Below are 21,716 nucleotides of genomic sequence, written 5' to 3'. Positions count from 1 at the left end.
ATCCCAATCCACCCTTCTCTTCACTATGTAACACTATTGTTATTTTCTTCACTTTTATAGATAAGGAAACTGAGAATCACAGAATTTAAGTGGCTTGGTTTGGGTCACAAAACCAGTCAACACCAGAGGCAGGATCTGAATCCAGTTCTCTGTAGGCTCCATGGTCACTGCTATGTCTACTATACCAGATCATACATGATTCCTGGCTATTGTGGCAGAGTATTGGGTCAGGGCTTGGGTAGAGCAGAGAGGAGAACAGGAGGACACAGAACTGAAGGACTCTCCAAGGTGGGGGAACCAAAACCATGGCAGAAAGCCAGGAGCGCAGGGAAGATGAGAGAAGGGAAATACAACATGAAAGCAGAAATGGTTTCTATTGTTAATGCAGTGTGGTCCTTCCCCTGGAATCATAATGTCCTCATTTCTCTCCTTGTCCTCAGCAGGTGGCTTGGCTTCTATGATTTACACTGATGCCCTGCAGACAGTCATTATGCTTGTTGACTCTTTCATCCTTACTGGCTATGGTAAGTACAGCCAGGGGTGGACAGAGACCTCCCTGGAGAACAGAGGGTGGACCTCAGCAGTGGGAGGTGTTGAATGAGATTCAGGAGCCAGAGAGCCTATCGCTGCCTCTGTACCTCTGTCCATCTCCTCTAGTCTTTCTATTCCTGTTCTCTGGAAATCTGTGCTTTTAGCAGTGAAGGACTCCAGGGAGGAAAGGAAGAGTCCTCTTTATCAGGAGGAGCAAGGTGGTCTAGTAGAGAGGGCATTGGACTTACATTCAAATCTTAGCTTTGGCATTTAACTCTGTGATCCTGGTCAAGTCACTCCACTATCTTTGTCTCAGTGTCCTTTTCTGTAAAAAGACAGGATTAGATTAGTTGATCTCTGAGGGTCCTTCTAGTTCCACATCTATGATTAGGCTGTGGCCCACGTTTCTCAACTCTCAACCCTCCCCTGTTTTGCTCTTGTCTCTGTGATGAATTGCTTACTCCACCTACATCTACTTTAGTACATCAGGGTAATGTCCCCAGAGGTGTGGCCAGCCTCTATCTCTGTCTCTGTCTATCTCTCCCTCCTTCTCTCTCTCCTTATCTCCATCCTAGGGGTAACACTGGTGTGTGTTTGTATGTGTACATGTATACATTTCTGCTACATGCCAATGTAGTTTCTGAACACCATCTGATTCACTTCCCATTTACACTAAATCAGTTACCATGACACCATTAAAATATAAAAAGTTTCCTAAACATCAAGGCAAGTGCAATAATCATCACAATATTTATTCAATAGAAGGCAAAAGCAGAAATAATAACTTTTAGTCAAGATAAGGCAAATCATGAATAACCAAATATCCCCTCAGGAACCTGAATCATATTCTCTTACAAATGCATACCAGTCTCCATGTGAAAAATCAGGAGCACACTTAAAGAAACTTAGCAGGTACATGCGTGAGTTAGAAATTCATATTCCTGGGGCAAATAACAACTCTGAACAGTAGCTCTTAATGTCCTCAGTTCTTTCTGGAACAATATAAAACATAACTTCTCTGCTAGCTTCCCCTTCTGTTTCTCACTACTCTCTTGCTTGGCAACTATTCCTCTTCTGCTGTAAAGATTATGAAGTTCTTTTCCCTCACAGCCACCATTACCAGGGTTCTGAGGAAAAGTGTTACCCACTTAATCCTGAGAACTACCAAACTCTTCAGATCTTTAAATAGCAGGAGATTTGATTTTGTCCAATCAGGTATAACCCTTATCTCACAGTAAAATCCACTTCACCACTAAATAGAAGCAAAATGTGTCCTTTCCGCCTTGAGCCAAGGAGGGCAGAGGAGAGCAACTGAGACACTCTTGAGAAGGTTCTCCTTTTTCAGGCTATTGTTGGCACTAGAGAGTATCATACTTTAACATATGACACTGCACACCATTCAGCAGTCATGACATTTTTATTTCTTCTATTTTGAAGGAAATCATCCTACCGTTTATTACATACTTCCTTACTTTGATAAAGAGAGAATGGTCAGCACCACCAGTTGCACATCTGAGCAGGATGGACCTCATCTTGTAGGTGCAATCACCACTTGGCTGAAACAGAGAGAGAAACCACCCTGGAAATGTCAAAGGATACTCATAAATGTCCTGGAGTGGAGGCAGCCATCAGAATTGCTCCATCTAAGGGAGGGGTGACTACCCATCAATCTCAGGGCAAGAACTAGAAGAACTTACACATGGGTTCCATATGTTGCTGATTATCATATCTAGTCCCATTCTTCCTCATTTCACTGAGTTTACCCAGTATATTTCACTAGTAAGCTTCAAATACTTTTCCAGTTCAATTTAGAAAAACCATAGCACCTAAAGGACATCCAGTTTCTCCTTTAAACCCTTTAGCCACATAGTACTGTGGTTCTATGCTTTCTCAGGAATCCACAAGGTCTCAAGATGCTGATTCATTTCTGTCCAATCTTGCAATGTGTATTCATAGATACCTAAACTTCTTTCAGTGATTTGGAGACCATTTTCTCTTCTGTTATTACTAATTTCCATTTTGGTCAATTTGCTTCTACTCAAGGTATTTATTTGACTTTTCTTCTTCCTGAGATTTTGGTTGTTTCCATTTTTTCTTTTATTTTCCACTGTTGCTCACTTTTTTACTCCCTTTCCTTTGATGGCAGTTTTTCTGGGAGCTGGCCCTCAAAGTTGTCTCAATATCCTCCAACACTGGGTAAATCATAGTTCACTAATCTTTGCCTCAGGTGATTTCTGGAAAAACAGAATTTGCTCCAGTTGTGTGCTTTGCTCTTTCCCTCAGATATAATGGAATGCCACAACTTCCCCCTGTCCCCAAATACACATACACACACACACACACACATATCCTGCCTCATTGTCTGATGAGGGTCTGTTGTGACACCTCTCCTTGATGTTGCAATGATCCCCTTTGCTTCCATCACAGCTTGATCAAATTTCTTCAGCTTGGCTCTCCTTGGCAGCATGGGATAAAGGAGTAGAGTGTAGAGTTGAGTTCTGGTGCAAGCCTGTGAGTAGACTTGTACAACCTTGCTGCTTGGTGGGTGGTGAGGGAGGAGGTGCTGGGTGATCATGGAATGGGAGTAGATATTAGCCTTCTCTGTTATTAGCTCACTGAATTTTTGCCTTGTTTGGATTCTTGGTATCTTACACAGTGGAGACAGATAAAGTTGCTTTATCTTTTGCACATAATTCCAGTTTTGTTAGTTACATAGGCCCTGTACGGGGTCAGAATTTAGAAAATGATTTAGGGAAGGCTTGTCCAATCATCTATGCTTTGTGGGTCAGTAAGGGCCCTATTGTGGGGCTTCACAATGCTCAGTGTACTGTTGAGGCTTGGTGATCCTGAGGAAGTGGTCTTGTGCCAACAAAGTCTATGGCAGGTCATTTGTACTACACCCTGGGACATGAGAGGTGCTAATTCACTCAAGAACAAACAGGAATACCATGCTGGAAACTAGCCAGTATTTTAAAGATCTTTAACTTCATTAGTGTAATCCACTTTGCCCTTCTCCCTATACTGAAACAAATCATGACTCCTTCATTTCTCAGGAGACAATTAATAGACATTCCTAGAACAAAACCAACCAACCAACCACCCCACCCCACACCAAGAGCAAAAGCTCAATCAAACAAACAAAAAGAGTCATCTGGCAAAACAAGCAGAGATGAACCTCTCTGAACTCAGTCCAAGTCCTTAGATGACAAACATACATCATTCCTCACCAGACCAGCACCCAAAACCTTCCTGACCTTGCACTCTTGCCTGTTACCATCTTTGACAGTCTGGGGTGCCTCCACTCGACAAAGAGGCATTAGAGGAAGATCAAAGGGAAGGATCATTGTAATCGCACGTCAAGCACCATACTAAGCACTATTGGGGTGGAGTCCTTTCAGTTGTATCCAACTCTCCATGATCCTGTTTGGGGCATTCTTGGCCAAGATGCTACACTGGTTTGCCATTCCTTCTCCAGCTCATTTTCTAGACCAGGAACTAAGGGAAGCACATCTACATGACTTTGACAAGGTCACTCAGCTAGTAAGTGTCTGAAGGTGGATTTGAACTTAGAAAGATGAATCTTCCTGAACCCAAAGCTGGTACTCCACCCAATGGCCCACTAGGGATACAAAAATGTAAAGGAAATTGCCTCTGCCTCCAAAGAATTTACATTCTTTTGGAAAAAAATAGTGTATATACAAGTGAGTATGATAAGATAATTTGAAGCAGAAAACAGGATGACCTGAGGGAATCAGGAAAGGTTTTTGCCAGGGAGAGGAGTGGGAGGGACAATAGGCTTGGGACACTATGGAGATGGATGACAGTCATGTACATGGACATAATTATCTTGGCCTGAGGACAAGGTCACCTGATATGGCTTCTTGGTTCCCTTTGGATCCTTAGAGTTAACTTCTTTCCTGATCTTGTTTAGCTTTTGCAGAAGTGAGAGGATATGAGACCTTCACAGAGAAGTACATGAAAGCCATCCCATCTGTCATCACGGAGAGAAATGTAACTCTGAACCCAGAATGCTACACGCCCAAAGCAGATTCCTTCCACCTCTTCCAGGATCCCATCACTGGTGAACTGCCATGGCTGGGAATCCTCATTGGAATGAACCTTGTTTCTCTTTGGTACTGGTGTGCAGACCAGGTGAGAGGTCGCAAAGAGATAAGAGACCTAAGGGCCACATCACTTTTCTCTATACCATAGAAAGAATGAGATCCTAGACCTAAGACTGGAAGGAACCTTAGAAATCTTCTAGCCCAGCCCCCTCCTCTAACAAATAGGTAAACTGAGGCCCAGAGTGGTTAAGTGACTTGCCCAAACTTATATGGCTATTGAGAGACAGAGGCAGGATTCAAAACTGGGCCTTTGACCCCAAAGCCAGTGTTCTGCCCTGTGTAATTCAACCTCTTCATTGTTCAGGTAAAGAAACTTGCTTAGACACCTTAGGGGATTTGCCCAAGGCCACCCAGATAGTGTATGCAAAGTATGCCTCAGGCCCTGCCTGCATCACCTGCCTCTTAGAAAGCCTGGCTTCCTCCAAAGCTCTGCCCAGGGCTCTCCTGGTCCTCCTGTTGTTAACTACTCTGTACCACTGGAACTTTCTTTGTGTATACTTTACCTTTCCTTACTTGGATACATTCCTTTAGAAGAATGGAAACTCCTTCACACAGGGACTGATCCATTTTCAACTCAGTATCGCCAGGGACTAGCACATACTAGGCATTTTATAATTATTTGTTGAGTTAAATTGATTAGAAGAGGTGAAATTGAATTCACTGTGTGACCTTGGGTAAGTCACGTAACCCTGATTACTTCCCGAAAAAAAAATTTTGAACCCAAAGCTAACCCTAAGGAAAGTGCTTTTTTCATGCTACCTAAGCTTGTTTGTGCAAAGAACTTTCTTCTTTCCAAAGTGTTTCCCAACCATTCTTCCATTTGAATGTCCCAAGAATGCTTTGAGGGAGGCAGGGCAAGAATGAACAGCCTTATTGTACAAAGAAGAAAGCTAAAGCCCACAGAAGGGCAATGACTTGCCCAAGGTCACAGTTAACTAGTGAGTGAGTGGTGGAGCCAAGGTCTCAAATATCAACAGTCAAATGTAGAAGTGGCAATGCCAGTAAAAGCCAGTAGGACCTCGAATGCAGAGTGAGATCAGAGGAAGGAGGGAACAGAACCCCTGAGGCACTGAGTAATAGAAACTCTGAGCGCAGCTGGCCATCAATCCAGTCTTTGCTTGAAGACATTAATGATGGGAGCGCTATCTGCCTCCTGAGATATCCAACTCCTCTTTGGAAAAGTTCTAATTCCTAGGAAACAAGCAGACCAATCACTAACAGACATCAGATTCCAATTTTCAAAGATCCATTTCTCTTCCCTTCCTAAACTTCTCTTTTTCTTTTTCTCTCTCCCTGCTTCCCCTTCCCTCTCTCACATCCTTTCTCACTTTTGCCTTCCTCTACCCCTCCTTTTCTTCTTCTCTCTCCCTTCCTCTTTTCCTTCTCTTTCCTCTTTCCTTTCCCTTCCCTCACACACACACACACAACCCTTTCTATTTTCTCAATCTCTTCTTAAACACATACATATTCATTTATTCATATATTTATTCAGCAGCAGTTCATGGGATCAGCCATTTAGAGACCTCTGAGATCCTCTTCACCTTGCAGAGGGGAAACAGATTTAGAAATGGGAAAGGACCTGCCCAATGTCACATAGCCAAGAATCCCAATCAGAAATATTGTCAAAGAATCATGGTTTTAATTCCCCGCAGGGTCAAACTCACTCAGCTTTGAGGTCTCTCTCTCTGATTAGAAACAATAACAGTAGGTTTGTGATGATTTTGTGGCTGTTTTTCAGGACATTAACCTCAAGAGATTAGATGAGGAAACTGATGCTCAGGGACATTTAAATGTTTGCTTGAGATCACACATGGAATACTTGGAAGAGATGAGATTTGAACCTAGATTCTGCCTCCAAAACCAGTTAGTGAGTCAATATTTATTATGCACCTACTATGTGCTAGGAATTATTCAAAGCATGCATGGCACAAAAGCAGGCAAAAATTTCCCACCCTCAAGGAGCTCACTATCTAATGGGGGGAAACAGTATGCAAACAACTAGATGCACCAGCTCCCTACAGGATGATTGGAGGTAATCAAAAAGGGAAGACCCTGTGATTAAGGGTGTTGGTGAAGGCTTCCTGTAGAAGGTGAAATTTTAGTTGGTATTTGAAGGAGATTAGGGAGGTCAGTAGGAGAAGGGAGAACTTCCCAGGCTTCAGAGGTAGCCAGAGAGTTTCCAGAGCCAAGTGATGGAGGGTCTTGTTCATGGGACAGCTTAGAGGCCACGGTCACTGGGTGTCAGAGGACATGAGTGGGATGTACAGTGTGAGAAGCCTGAAGAGATAGGAAGGGGCTGGGGGATGAAGGACTTTGAATGCTAAATAGCATTTTACATTTGATCCTGGAAGCACTGTAGAACCACTGGGGTTTATTGAGTAAGGGGTGACATGGTTGCACCTAAACTTTAAGAAAATCACTTTAATGGTTGAATGGAGGCTGGATTGGAGAGAGACTTCACACAGGAAGAGCATCCAGTGGCTACTACGATAGTCCAGGAATGAAGTGCTGAAGGTCTGCACCAGAGGAGTGGCAGTGTCAGAGGAGAGAAGGGGCTGTATTTGAGAGATGTTACACAGCTGAAATGGACAGAACTTGGCACCAGTTTGGATATGGCAGGATGAGAGAATGTAAGTACTCTAGGATGACTGCTAGGATGGGAACCTGAGGGACTGGACATATGGTGTTGTTCTCTATAGCAGTAGATATGGAAGGATCAAGTGAGGGATTTTTTTTCAGGGAAAAGGAGACCTAGGTATGTTTGTAGGCAGTAGGATATGAGCCAGTAAACTAGGAGAGATGGAAGATAATTAAAAGAGCGGGGATGAAAGAGAGGGGGCAATGTGTTGGAGAAGATGGGATTAAATGGGGTCACTTAAGCAAGTGGAGGAGTTAACCTTGGTAAAAGTAAGGCCACTTCAGCCTGAGAAACAGGTTTCAAGTAGGAAGGAGTGGCAGAAGTCATCTGAGTGATAGGAGATGAAGAGAGAGGAGAAGAAGGAGCTCGGAGTGGATGACTTCCATTTTATTCTGTAAAAATGAGTTTCTTAAGGTTCACTTCTGAGAGACTCGGGGAGAGGGGCCATGGGAGATTTGAGGAGGTATGAAAATGTCTGGAAGAGCCACTTTGGCTGGTGGAAGTGGGAGTTGATAAGGGTGGTACAGGAGGATTTCCAAGCAATAGTGAGGGCCCAATTGAGGTTGTGTAACAAAAATTTGTGGTGGACCTGGTCGGAACAGTTTCTTGAATTTCTCCACCTTCCTCCAGCAGCACGTATGTAGGAGGATGTGGAAGTGATCTGTGGCTTATGCTTGGCAGGGCACACTCAGCATAATCATACTTTCTCTACCATGATACATGTCTCCCCTTTGCTTAAATGCTGTGTTTTGGTGAGCAAAAACAACAATAAAAACAACAAACCACTTCACTGTCTGAGGGGCCACATAGACCAAATGCCTGTCTGCAACATTATCAGTAGGTGGCTCTCCATCCTCTGATTAAATATCTCCTGTGGTGGGGAACTCACTACCTGCCTCCTAGGCTGTACATTCCAGTGCTGAAGTGCTGGACAGCTCAAATGGGTGAACATTATTTCTTACACTGAGCTGAAGACTGCCCACCTGGAACTTCTATCCATTGCCTGGAGTGAGAATCAGGCCGCATCCCTCTCTGTAGTCAGAGGCACCTTTTAACTTGAGTAGCTGCACCGTGCACACTCTGTTTCTCTGGCAGGTGATTGTGCAGTGGTATCTATCAGAGAACAACCTGTCCCATGTGAAGCCTGGCTGCTACCCCTCTTCCTCATGGTGATGCCTGGTATGATCAGCTTCATTCTGTTCCCAGGTAAGTCCTCCCTGACATCTGCTCACCTTCTGGCTTCAGCACTGATTGATGATATTCTGTTGCGAACATTATGGAAGTGTTCAGTTGATCTCTCCAGGACCAAGTCCTTATCACTAAACAATGTGGCTCCTTCAGCACTGAAGAGTTGAGATGCACCGTAGGTCTTTGGCCCATAAATAACTTCTGTGACATCATAAAAATGCTTTGGATTGCTGCTATCACCACAAAACTGAATTTTATTTGACTTCTTACTGAGCCAAGAATCCTGCATCCCTCTAAATTCCCCTTGTAATTTGCTTCTGATGGAGTTAAGCACTACCTTCTTAGAGATGAATGAACTCTCCTGCTGGTAAACCCTGTGGAGTTCTCATTTTTCATTTAGCAGTTTCTGAATTTCCTCATCATTTTCATCAAAATAGTCTTGATCTTTGTGACTGTTCTGATCCAGATGAGAAAATGCAGTGCTGCACACTAAATCTGTGATCATTGCCCATTCCTTTTTACTCCACTGTCACCAAACGTATGTTGGCTCAGCTTTCTCTCCCAGTTAGTAATAAAGTGTCCCAGTTTAGAACAGAGCTCTAATAGGTTGACATTAAGTCTTCTGGCAATTGTCTAGCTTAAGGTCACCATTTTTTTTAATGGGAATATTTAACTTGGAGAACATAAGTCTATGATCATGCCAGTACTCTACACCACAAATCACCTTCATCATGCTCACATTCTGTCTGTCTCTTTTTACAATGACATGATTTATTAAATACCTGGAACTCGATTACACTTACTGAGCTCCTGGGTTTCCTTTAAGTCCCACCTTCTACAGAAAGCCTTCCCTAATACCTCTTAATTCTAGTGCCTTCCATTAATTGTTTCCTATTTAATTTTCTTTGTATATGTTTGTTTGCATATTGTCTCCTCCCTCAATTAGACTGTAAGGTCCTTGAGGATAGAGAGTGGCTATTTCCTCTTTTTGTACACCCAGTGCTTAGTACAGTGCCTGACACATAACTGACACTTAATACATCTTGATTCACTGATTAATTTTAGAGAAATGTTCTCTAAATCAGGGGTTCTTGGCCTGGGGGGGTCTGGGAACTTAAAAAATACCTCTTTTGATAGCTCAGCTGCAGTATGATTAGTTTCCTTTTGAATCATGTATATTTTGTTTTATTTTATGCTCAAAAACTTGTTGAGAAGGAATCTGCAGGCTCCATGAGACTGCCTAAGGGGTTCAGGACACCCTTCCAATGGATGAAAAAAGCTGGACCTAAATGAAGAATATGGTATACATTATCAAATGAAGTCACTTCATTAGATGACAATGAACTTATTGTTCTTTGTTCAATCTTGGGGCAGGGGCAGAAGGTGATTGTGATGTAATCAATCAAATAACAAGCATTTATTAAGTGCCTACTATGTGCCAGATACTGTGATGGATCTGGCAACACAAAGACAAAAGGAAGTCGCTGTATTCAAGGGGTAAAGCCAGGACAGCAATAAAATGTGTTTTTTAAAATATGTTTTCAAGACATTCTGGGAGAGTTCAACGAAAAAGTAGGAAAAGCAGAACAGGTTTTTGTGCCCTATTAGCTAGCAGCTCCACGTCTCAAATTGGGCACACTTCTCAAGGGGGTCATGTTTACTTGGGAGCTGCCAGGCAGAATGTCCTAGCTCCAGGTGAAGTCCATTAACCCCTGCCAAGGCACACACTCAGGATCTTCCTTTCCAGCTAATATACTAGTGGACTTGGCTCTCCTCACAGCTTGAATCCTGACTGACCAGAATTCTCTCTGGCTCTTTCCACAGATGAAGTCGCCTGTGTCGTGCCTTCAGAATGTGAACAACATTGTGGCACCAGTGCAGGTTGAACCACCATAGCCTACTCAAAGTTGGTGGTAGAACTCATGCCCAATGGTTAGTGTCTTATTGGGATCTTCATATCACCTACAATAGGGTGCCATGAACACTGATTTGAGTAGTCTCTGGCAAGTAATGGAGCCCTTTCTCATTCAGTCCTACAGTTGAGAAGGACCTCAGGGGTTATCTATTCCAATCTGGTCCTAAGAACCCCTTCTACATTATCCAACAAGGGGTCACCCAGTCTGTGCTTGAAGACCTCCAAAGGCAGTCCATTCCACTTTGGGTTAATGCCAATTGTTAGGATGTTTTCCCTAACATCAAGCTGTGGGCCATAAAATGTCAATTGGTATCAAAAGTCATTGAGAACAAGCTCCAAGCATATTCCATTTATTGGGGATACTGGTGGTGCTTAATTAAGTGGGCCCAAGATCTTCTGCATGAACAAGGACCCCTCCTCTTGGATCCTAATTACTTCTATATACTTGGAGAGCACTAAAAATAAGAGAACATTATAATTCATTGGTTGGTCAATTCCAGAAGTGGGAAAATTTAAGGGAAATGTCCATCAATCACAATAAATTTATCAACACAACTTGATAAGTCATGAGACCCTCCACAGGTCATCAATTCCAGGTCATTCAGCAGATGTTATCATAGGACCCCTTCAGTAACATCTCTGTACCCTCCACAAGTTATGAGATGCTAGTGTTTGACAAAGAGTACCTAGGGTCCAAGGAAGTTGTAGGTTTGAAGCAAAGGTCACAAGGGAGTGGACAGCAGGGCTTCAAAGGGGTGAGGTGTACAGTACCTAAAAGTGAACCTTATTACACCACATTACAGAGTGGTTGGGGTGGGGTACTGTAACAATTATATTTTCATTATTTTTCCAACTAACATCATGAATCTCACTGATAGGTATATGTAATATAATCATCAATATATGGTGGACTAATTAATTATGACACTTAATGGCCACATTAACATCTATAACTAACTTAACAATTCTGTTCTGTGTAATTCACTGACAAATCACTGATACCCATCAAATCACAATGAACTGAGTAAATGTGGAATAATTTCAGTAGGGAGCATCAAAATTATTGTCACAAAGTCGATTCAGCAACCTTGTCACTTCCACCCATGGCTCCTGGTTCTGCTTTCTGGGGCCAAGCTGAGCAAGACTAATCAATCTCTCCTTCTTATGATTGACTTTCTAATATGTGAGTACAATTAACATGCCATCTGCCCCACTCCTCACTATCCTTCTTGACCTCCCCCAGACAAATTTTAGCTTCTCTCATTGAGGGTAAGTTATTCTCCCTTACTTTCAAGGAACTTGAATTCAAGATGTAGGTTAAAATTTTTCCAGCACTGACTGTAAGACCTTGAGGAAGTCACTTAACCTCTGTCAGTTTTCTTCTGTGTAAAATGAGGTAGTTGAACCAGATGGCCTCCAAGGTCCCTTCCAGGTCTCAGTCTATGATCCAGTGAGTCATCAGGTGAGTCCAGAAGGTCTGGTATGCTCTAGTTATCTGGAAAAAGTAGAAAAAAGATCAGCATCCCCTTAAACTCTTCTAATCATAGAAACCAGAGAACTAGAGGTCAACCAGACCATTGCCTTGACATGATGTCAAGGAGGACCCCCAAGAGCTGACCATGGTTGCCTGGCTAATAACAAAGCTGGGGAGCTCAGATTGTATAGACTTCTGGAGAAATCACTCAAGCCAAACCCTCATTAAACAGCTAAACAGTGAAGCTCAGAGAGAGGCAATGACTTCATGATAATTGTGTCTCTCATTTCTTCAAGACTTTGAAGTCTACAAAGTGGGTTCTTCCCAGTGATCCCTGTGAAGCAGGTAGCATAAGCATGATTCGACATGATTAACCCCATTTCACAGAGGAAGAGGCAAAGGTTCAGATATGGGAAGGAACTTTTCTAGTGTCACACAGCTAGTAAGGAAGAAGGGCTGGAATGAAAATCCAGATGCCTTCTGAAACTAGAAGGTGCCTTTCTCTGGAGTCATTTTGGGATGACCAAACTCATCTGAAATTATTCCAGGAAATCTCCAAAATAAAATACAAGTATGGCTCATATCCATGCTTCTCCAAATATATAAACACTCAAGTTGTGTGTGTGAGTGTTCAGTCATTTTTCAGTAGTGTCTGACTCATCACGACCCCAATAGTGTTTTCTTAGCAGAGACACTGGAGTGGATTTCCATTTCTTTCTAGAGCTCATTTTGTAACTGAGGAAACTGAGACAGACAGTGTTTAAGTGATTTGCCCAGTGTTACACAGCTATTCAGTGTCTGAGGCTATATTTGAAATCAGATTTGCCTGACCTCAAGGTCCAGCACTCTATCCACTGTGTCCTCTGGCTGCCCAGACACTCAAGGTAGCAAATACAAATTGAGTATGGGTCAGCCCTCGTTTTGCCTTCTTTGTGCTATGGTCCCTTCCAATATTGACATTCTGTATTCTAAAGGCCCTTTCAGGTCTGACATTCTCTTTCTAAAGTTCATCTTAGCTCTGCCACTCTCTGATCTTACACTCTGCCAGTTCTGAAATTCTGTGCTTGGATTATTCTCAGAGGTTCAGAAACTATGAAAGAATAGATAGTATAAAGCCATGGACATTGGTTCCAAAGTACAGAAGAAGATAATTTCCTCTTTTTTGGTTGTTCAAGGACTTCGGGGACTGATGTTGTCAGTCATGTTGGCGTCACTCATGAGCTCCCTCACCTCCATCTTCAATAGTGCCAGCACACTGTTCAGCATTGACATCTATACCAAAATCCGAAAGCGAGCATCAGAGAGATGCTTCCTGCTAGCAAGAAGGTAACAGAGCTGATAATGGTAGCTGGTATTTATACAGTACTTTGAAGTTTATAAATTGATCTATAGTTATTATCTCATTTGGTCCTCATAACAATCCTACAAGTAGGTGCTATTAACATTCTTACTTGACGGGTGAGGAAATTGAATCTGTAAGAGGATATGTGGCTTGCCAAGAGTCACATGGCTGGTCAGCATCTGAAAAAGGATTAGAACTGAGGTCTTCCCAAATCTAAGTCTAGCACCCTTTCCACAACATCACCTGGCTGACACAGCCCTGTGAACACCTTGCCCAGAGTGTGTTGGAATTCTCTTCCCTAAAACCTGTGCATCTTATAAACAGTAGCCCACTAAAGAGGATGGATGGACTTCTAGGTAGAAGTAGGCTAACAAGACCTAGGAAGCCATATTTCTGATACCCAGCTAAATTATAAAAAACATTGCATAAGATTTCCTAGGTCTATGAACTCAGATAGTAACAGGTTCAAGTCAACATTCAATGCATACATATTAAGCACCTAATATAAGCAAACTACTCTTCTAGGTACTAGCGGATGGAAAACAAAAATGGAAAAAGAAACAGTTCTTGCTCTCAAAGATCTTCTATTCTGATGGAGGGATACACTATGTACCCGGATAAGGAAACTAAAGGTTTTAAAAAGTAATTTGAGGGGGAAGAGCATTCTAACGCCTGGGGGGAGGGGGAAATCAAGTAACCCTTCATGAAGGAAGTTGCTTCTAAGTTGGACTTTGAAGGAAGCTAAAGATTCTACAAAGTATAGGTGAACAGTGAGTGTATTTCTGACATGGTGGACCAATAATACAAAAGTAGAGAGACTGGAGATAAAATGTAATGTGAATAGAGTAGCTAGCCAGCCAGCTTGACTAGAATAGAGGGTGTGCTAAGGGAAATTTTATGATAAGAAATTGAGAAGTAGATAGAAGGCATATTATAGAGGGCTTTAAAAAATGTCAGGGTGAAAAACTTCCTTGGATCGTAGAAGCAATAGGGAGTCATTGAAGCCTTTTTTTTTTTCAGTTGGAAGGAGTGTAATTGTACTTCTAACAGGTCAGAGATGTGGTAGAGGAACTGATGCCCAAAGTGGTTGGATAAGTTGGCCAAAGTTACATAGTTAATAACTAGTAGTGCTTGGATTTGAACTCAGGTCTCCAGATTCCAAATGTATTTTTTATGGACTCCATATATATGAATTATTCAAAATGTTCTTAAAATGTTCCCTTAAGAGCTAGTAAAGTGTTTTTGATAAATACCTTACCTCAGAGATAAGCTAGAAGCCTTCCCAAAAAGGAATAAAGCAAAGAGGTTCATTATCACCACTATGATTTAATATTATATTAGAAATTCTAGCTATAGCAATAACACAAGAAAACTAAATTGAAAGAATAAAAATAGACGATGAAGGAAAAAACTATCATTCATTGTACATCATATGATGGTGTACTTAGAAAACCCTAGAGAAGCACCTTAACACTAGTTGAGATAACTAACAACTTCAACAACGTTGCAGAATATAAAATAAACCCATACAAATCACCAGCATTTCTGTCTGTAATCAACAAAACTGACCCCAGGCTCAAGACTTTATGAATTGTACCACCTGGTTGAGAGAAGAGAAGATGGTTAAATCTATTACTTGAACATATAGTGACAACAAGGAAACAAAACTTGAGGACTGTGTTCCAGGATACAATAGTAATTATAATGTCCCTTCTTGCCCAGGGGATTTCTCTGTACTTTCAATGAACCTCCTTGGGAGCACTCCCCCTTCCTCTTGAGATTTACAGTTTTTAATTCTCACAACCAATTGATAAGTGAGGAAGGGGATGGACTGCTATCTCCACTTTATGGATGTAGAAATCAAGGTGCAGAGAAAGCAAGCCATTTTCCCAGGGTTACCCAGCCAGGAAGTATCACAACAGCAATAAAACTCAAGTCTTTAGGCTCAGACTCCAGAGTTCCTACCACTAAGCCAAATTGCTGGCTACCTGTTAAGTTGTAAAGGAAGAAAAGATGCTGGAGAAGCAGTGTGGTTCAGTGGGAAGAACACAAGCTTTGGAGTCAGAGAGCCCAAGTTTGAATCCTGCTTCTACTACTTGCTGTGTGACTTTGGTCAAATCTCTTGGCCCTGTTTCCTTCCCTCCAAAATGAAGGCTCAGGCAAGAGGACTTCTGAGGTCTCTTCCAGCTCTATACCCTCTCAGCCTAGGATGATTCATTTGCAAAAACTGTAAGGAAAGAGAATTGATTAGAATGGTGATGGACTAAATGTGGTAGGGGGAAAAGAAGAGGGAGAAATTAATAATAATTCTAAGGTTGAGAGCATGATTGACAAGAGAATGAGGGTATCTTTATTGACCATTGTCCAGAGAATCCAATATGAACCCCCATAGAAATTTGGGAGGAAGTCAGGTAGCCACCAGGAAAAATAGCCTGACTGTGTAGAAAAGGGGAAACCCATCTTCATCTCTCCCCTTATGTCCTTAATCCCTACCACCAGTAATATTATTGGTCATTCAATGAAAGTTCCCTTCCAGAGTAATACTGTTTTGGTGGAAAATTAGGCCATCTTTTGCCTCAATTCTTGCTTAGACCTTAGTCATCAAATGGGTGTTGCCTCAGACAAAATGAGACCTTGGGAAGACCTTAATTTCGAAATGCCAAGGTCCTCCACTGCATCCAAGGCATCATCAGCCATCCTGACTTTTGTCTTGCCACTGGACTTAGATGACTCTGGAGGGGAGAGTGAGACTGACGACTTTGTGCCTGACTTAAATCCAATTGAGCACAAATCAAGACACCACCCTTGGGATGCTATTGCCTTCTTCAAAAATGGAGGATGAACAAAAATAACAAGGAGTAGTATCACTTCCTTGCCCTCTCCCAATACCAAGAATGTCAGGGGATGTGAGAGTACTTTGCAATACAAGGCATGTGTTCTCATGAGAAGGAAGAAGCATCCTCCCACCATGAGAAAATCCCCAACTTGTTTACCCTAGTTATACCTCAATATCCTATTGATAGAAATATGCTTATAGGTTGTTCATCATCATCCTGATTGCCCTCAGCATTGCTTGGATCCCAGTAGTCCAGGCAAGTCAAACTCTTCCAGTATCTTTCATCAATAGCAAGCTACCTGGGGTCCCCCATCGCAGCTGTGTTCCTGCTTGCCATCTTCTGCAAGAGAGGTAATGAGCAGATGAGTCAGAAAGGGAAAGTTCAGTGTGTAGAAGTGGGAAGGACTCTAACTGATCGCGTGAGGAACCCAAAATGCCACTTCCTCCCACATTCATGGATGTCCCCAAATCCAAATTTTTCACAGCAATAAGACATAACATTAATAATCATCCTTTATAAGTGTATGGTAGAAAGAGGTCTGAATTAGAAGTCAGGCTTCTTGGGGACAAATGACTGCAGTTATCTGGGACTTGGTTTTTTCATCTGAACAACAAACAACTTTGGACACCATTTCCCTTTAATTCTGACAGTCTTAGAATCAGATATGAATGCATTGTGTTGTTTTTTTGTTGTTATTGTCATTCTGATCCTCTATAATTCCGCTATCCCCCAAGATGCATTTTGTGTGGTTTGTGGTCCCTTGGGCTGAAAGCACCCTGAAACCACTCTCCTTGATTTTCTTTGACAGGGAGCTTTCTGGGGACTGATGTGTGGACTTGCAATTAGTCTAATTCGAATGTTTGCTGAGTTTGCCTATGGGACAGGAACTTGCATGGTTCCCATCCAATGTCCCGACATCATCTGTGGATGGCATTACCCCTATTTTGCCATCGTCTCCTTCATGTTGACAGTCTTGGTTGTACTTAGTATCTCTCTCTTGACAAAACCTATTCCTGACATACATGTAAGTATGAGTTTGCCTTTACTCATTGTGAGAACATACCCTATTCCTGGCTTGTGCCTCAGCTATGAATCCTGGATCAGGAAGACTTTGAGTCACATAACCCTAGACTCTCAGAGAGAGGGGGCATTTTAAAACATAGTATGTCAGAACTGGGCTATAATAAGGGGGGAATGTAGTAGTGCTAATAATAAGACGAAGTGGAATAGAGCGAAGTGTGAAGTTTCACATGGGTTCTGAGAGATCAGCTTTACAAGGACAAGATGAGGGAGGCATGCTCTAATAGGAAATGCTCTGAAAAAGATTTTGGGGGGGTTTACAGGATGGAAAATCTTTTGTGGGGCAGAAACTTGATCCAGGTGCCAAGAAATTTCAGATTTTCTTAGCCTTCACTGAGAGAAGCAAAGTATCTGGGACTTTACCTGGAGTACTGTATTCAGTGATGGAGACCCAATAAGTATGTGGATAAAATACAGACTATCTGGGGGAAAGTGAACAAGGTGCCAGAGAGCTTGAAGTTCATGTCTCAAATGTGGGTAGGTTAAAAGGTCTGAAAATATGGAGATGGCAAAAGAGACTACTTGGGGTTGAGTTAGGGGATAGATGTGGGAGATGCCCTCAGGAATTTAAGGACTGCCACCTGATAGATGAATAAGACTTTTTTATGTGGCCATATAGGGCAAAACCAGGAACCAGAGAAAGAAGTTGTAAAAAGGTAAATCTGAATGTCTAAGTCAGGAAAAATATCTTAGAAAATAAGACATCAAAAGTGGGAGTAGCCTTAGCATGTAGAATGTCAGAGCTGAGAGAAACCTTGAAACAGGGAATGTCAAAGCCACAGTGGCCATTAGAACAAGAAATGTCAAGTCTGGGAGAGTCCTTAGAACACAGAATGTCAACTCTTGGAGCCATCTTAGAACAGGATATGTCAGAGCTGAAGGGGAACCTTAGAACCGGGAATGTCAGAGCTTGGAGGGGGTCATACAAGAGGGAATGCCAAATCTGGGAGAGCCTTCAGAAGGCAGAATGGGAGCTATGGAGGGCTCTTAGAGCATAAACTGTCAGACCTAGAAGAGACTTTGGAGCATAGAGTGATAGAGTTGGGCCCTTAGAGGGCCCTTAGAGTATAGAATGTGAATTCTTGGGAACACATTATGAGTGTTCTGAGAGTACAGAATGCCAAAGCAAGAAGAACCTTTAGAATATAATTTGTTAGAGATGGAGGGCCCTTAGAACAGAGAGCAGGGAAAGAATCAAGGCAGGCTTCTTGGAGGCAGGTAGCATTTGGTCTGAGGTTCATTCTAACATCTGTGGTGGGGAGGGCTGCTCATTTCCATGCTCACATGGCTAACTTCTGCCTCTTCTCTCTGGACAGCTGTACCACCTTTGCTGGGCTCTCCCCAATAGCCAAGAAGACCACATTGACCTGAATCCTGAGCAATATGGACAAGAGGAAGCTGAAGACCAGGAGGAGGAAGGTGATATTGAATTTTCCTCTTGTCTGTCTGTGTGCTCAGCTCCACTGGGCTCTCAGAAGCCCTGTGTTTCAGCAAGGAATTAGCTTTTTGACAAAATGGCTGAGACAACTTCCCACCTACTGAGACAGATTTGTCCTTTGAAAGACTCAGGGCCCCCTTGGGCATCTCCTCAAGGCCACCTAGAAAATGGAACTACTTTTCCTTCTGGTGCTGAAGTGGAAACCTCTCCTCTGGTGGGACAGATTTTGACCAGGATCCTGAGATCTGAAGTTACTCTGGAAGCTCTTTCCTTTCCAGCTGATTTCATCCAGTTGCTGCCTTTAGTAATATCAGGGAACTCCTATGTTTTTGTTGGGGTCTGATCACTTGCCAGAAATGCACTGCTCTCCCAGTCGCCTTGCAGAGTTCATTGCAACAGAGTGCACTGGCTAGCATGTTGTTCTTGGAGTCAGGGAGAGCTGAGCTTGAATCCTGACTCTGGCACCAGTTAGCTGTGTGACCACAGAGAAGTCACTTTAAAGCACTGAATCTCAGATTCTTCATTTACAAAATGGGCATAATAATACCTGTATTTCCCACCTCCCAGCACTTCTGTGAGACCCAAATGACATCTGGGTAAAGCCATTTGCCAGCTTGAAATGCCCTGTAGAAATGTCCATTATGAGCACATTTCCTCACTGTTTACCTGTATTCTCTTTTCTCTACATGGCCCAGGGAAATCACAAGAGTGTTTCAAGAGGGCATAGAAAGTCTTCTGTGGCCTGCAGATGAAGAAAGGCCCCAAGCTGACCGAGAAAGAGAAGGCTGCTCTCCAGAAGAAGCGGATAGACACATCCAAAAAACCCTTCTGGAGGAATGTGGTGAATGTCAACGCCATCCTGGTCATGGAAGTGGGTGTCTTCTACTATGGTTATTTTGCCTGAGTCCTCCCTGGGGCTTCAGAGCAGGTCAACCAAGTCTGGAACAACAACATTCCTCTTCCCTGTTAGCCCCTCACTGGGCTGTGGAAGGGCAGCAAACTAGCATAACTGAAAGCTGGTGAGATTGATGGGCAAATCAGCATACCTGGGGTCCCTAACTCTTGAAGAGGACCCATTGATCTGAAATCCTTGGAAAGTTATTTCATAGCTGGTAACTGCTACTTTTTTACTACTGTCTCTGTTTGTGGGTAAAAATGGGGCTGCAGAATATTTTAACTCAGGCAAACACCTAAAGAGAGACTGGACTGAACAAAAAATCCAGGGCACTTACTGTCTTGTGGCCTAGGATGTAGGTTATATGAATTCTAACCCAGCATAGTAGACACAGACCATCATAACTTTGAGAGGGAATCTTGTCTTCCTGGGCACAAAAAAAGAACACATGCCACTCTTAGGACCGGACAAGAATGAGACCTACATGGAAGCCACCTAAGTCTTTGGGTCCAGCAGTGTCTCTCCAGGGTATTTTTGCAATAAAAGTCTCAGAGCTTCCCAATGTAATAGCAGTCACCCCATAGGCATTCATTCCCCTTACCATGGTAATCTAGAGCCAAAAGATCACAGGACTAGATCTATACCCAGGCCTCATCTCACTAGTCAGCCACTCAACTAGGGTTAAATATTTTGACCAGTCCTGAACAAGAAATTCTCTCCTGTTTTCTCAAACATTTCCTGTGTTCTTCCATCCCTACCTCCATTTTCAAACACCTGTAGCTCTAACAGAGAAACCTCTTCCCAAACCCCTCGCCTCTTCCTAACTTCATACATATCTGGACATCTACAGTGACAGAGAAGGAAAAAGAGAAGAAGGAGAAGAAGAAGATGGTGATGAATAAGGAGGGGAAAGAGGAAGAAGAGGAGGAGAAGGGGAAGGAGGAGAAGGAGAAGAAGAAAGACAAGGAGGATGGGGAAGGGAAGGAGAAGGAGAAGAAGGAAAGAAGAAAGGAATGAGGATAGAAAGGAAGACAGGGCAAAGGAGAGAGCAAGAAGGGAGGGAAAAAAATATACACAGAGAACGAGGAAGAGAATGTGTATAAAAAGTATTTCATAGAATGGACTCTCAGAGACATCTTGTCCAGCTCATACCTGATCAAGAATCCCCTCTACACCTCCCTGACTCCTACAGCCTCTTTTTCATTATATCAGTGAGGTGAAATTCACTACTGCCCAAAGTAGCCTTTGGGACAACTCTAACAGCGAGAAAGGTTTGTCTCACATCAAGTCTAAATCTACCCCTTGGCAACTGCCACCTATGGAACCTTCTCCAACTACATATTTTTACCACTGAGGCTGGTGACAGTCCATTCAGGTCTCCTCATCAATCAAGCAAAAAATATTTATTTGTTGTTCATGTGTCATGCAGTTCTTTTCCACATCCTCCCATAATTCCTCCATGGTAGACCTATGGATCCAAGGTGCTAGAGACCTTCTCTCTGGGCCCCCAAAGGTGCCCAGAGGTATCATGCCTTGCTCTGGATACATGACAGGTCCACTTCCTTTTCCAATCATTCCTATAGTTGATGACATCTTGCACATAATTAATCATGACATACTCACAATATGTACTTCTGCTGTTCTTTGGGTCATCAGCAGTTTCATACAACATGCAGAACAAATACAGAATACATGAAAGGTATCCTTAGAAAGAGATCTCCTTCAATGCTAATGCATTTCATGGCAGGTTATATACATTTTACCCAACTTATTTGTGCATAGTTGTCTGAATGTGTCTTCCTCACTAGACTGTGAGCTCCTCAAGGGCAAGGACTGTATTTGCCTTTCTTTGTATTACCAGCACTTAGCACAGTGCTTGACACGCACTAAATCACAAAGGGAATGTGCAAGAGAGGTATTGGGCAGCTAGATGGCACAGTAGATAGAGTACCAGGCCTGGAGTAAGGAGGAACTGAATTCAAATCTGGGTTCAGACACTTAGTAACTGTGTTCCCCTGGGCAAGTCACTTAACCCTGTTTGCCTCAGTTTCATCATCTGTAAATTGAGTCAGACAAAGAAATGACAAACCACTCCAATAGCTTTGCCAAGAAAACCTCAAATGGAGTCAGTCAGACATGACTAAGATGACTAAAGAAAGAGAAAAATATTTGATAAATTTAGCAACTGATTGGCTCTTTTGTGTCAGAGAAATAAACAACGATGCCAAAGAAAGACATTGTGCAGAAATAAATG

At 42.6% G+C, this 21,716-nt stretch overlaps 1 pseudogene; it reads left to right on the top strand.

The window, feature by feature from the left end:
- Positions 1-379: 379 nt before the first annotated feature.
- LOC140498990 (sodium/glucose cotransporter 1-like) lies at positions 380-19,562 on the top strand (annotated as a pseudogene).
- Positions 19,563-21,716: the final 2,154 nt, after the last annotated feature.

Source organism: Notamacropus eugenii, chromosome 4 (assembly GCF_028372415.1).
Source record: "Notamacropus eugenii isolate mMacEug1 chromosome 4, mMacEug1.pri_v2, whole genome shotgun sequence".
Taxonomy (NCBI): Eukaryota; Metazoa; Chordata; class Mammalia; order Diprotodontia; family Macropodidae; genus Notamacropus; species Notamacropus eugenii.
Note: the sequence above shows the minus strand (reverse complement) of the source record. Positions and strands in the feature narration are given on the sequence as shown.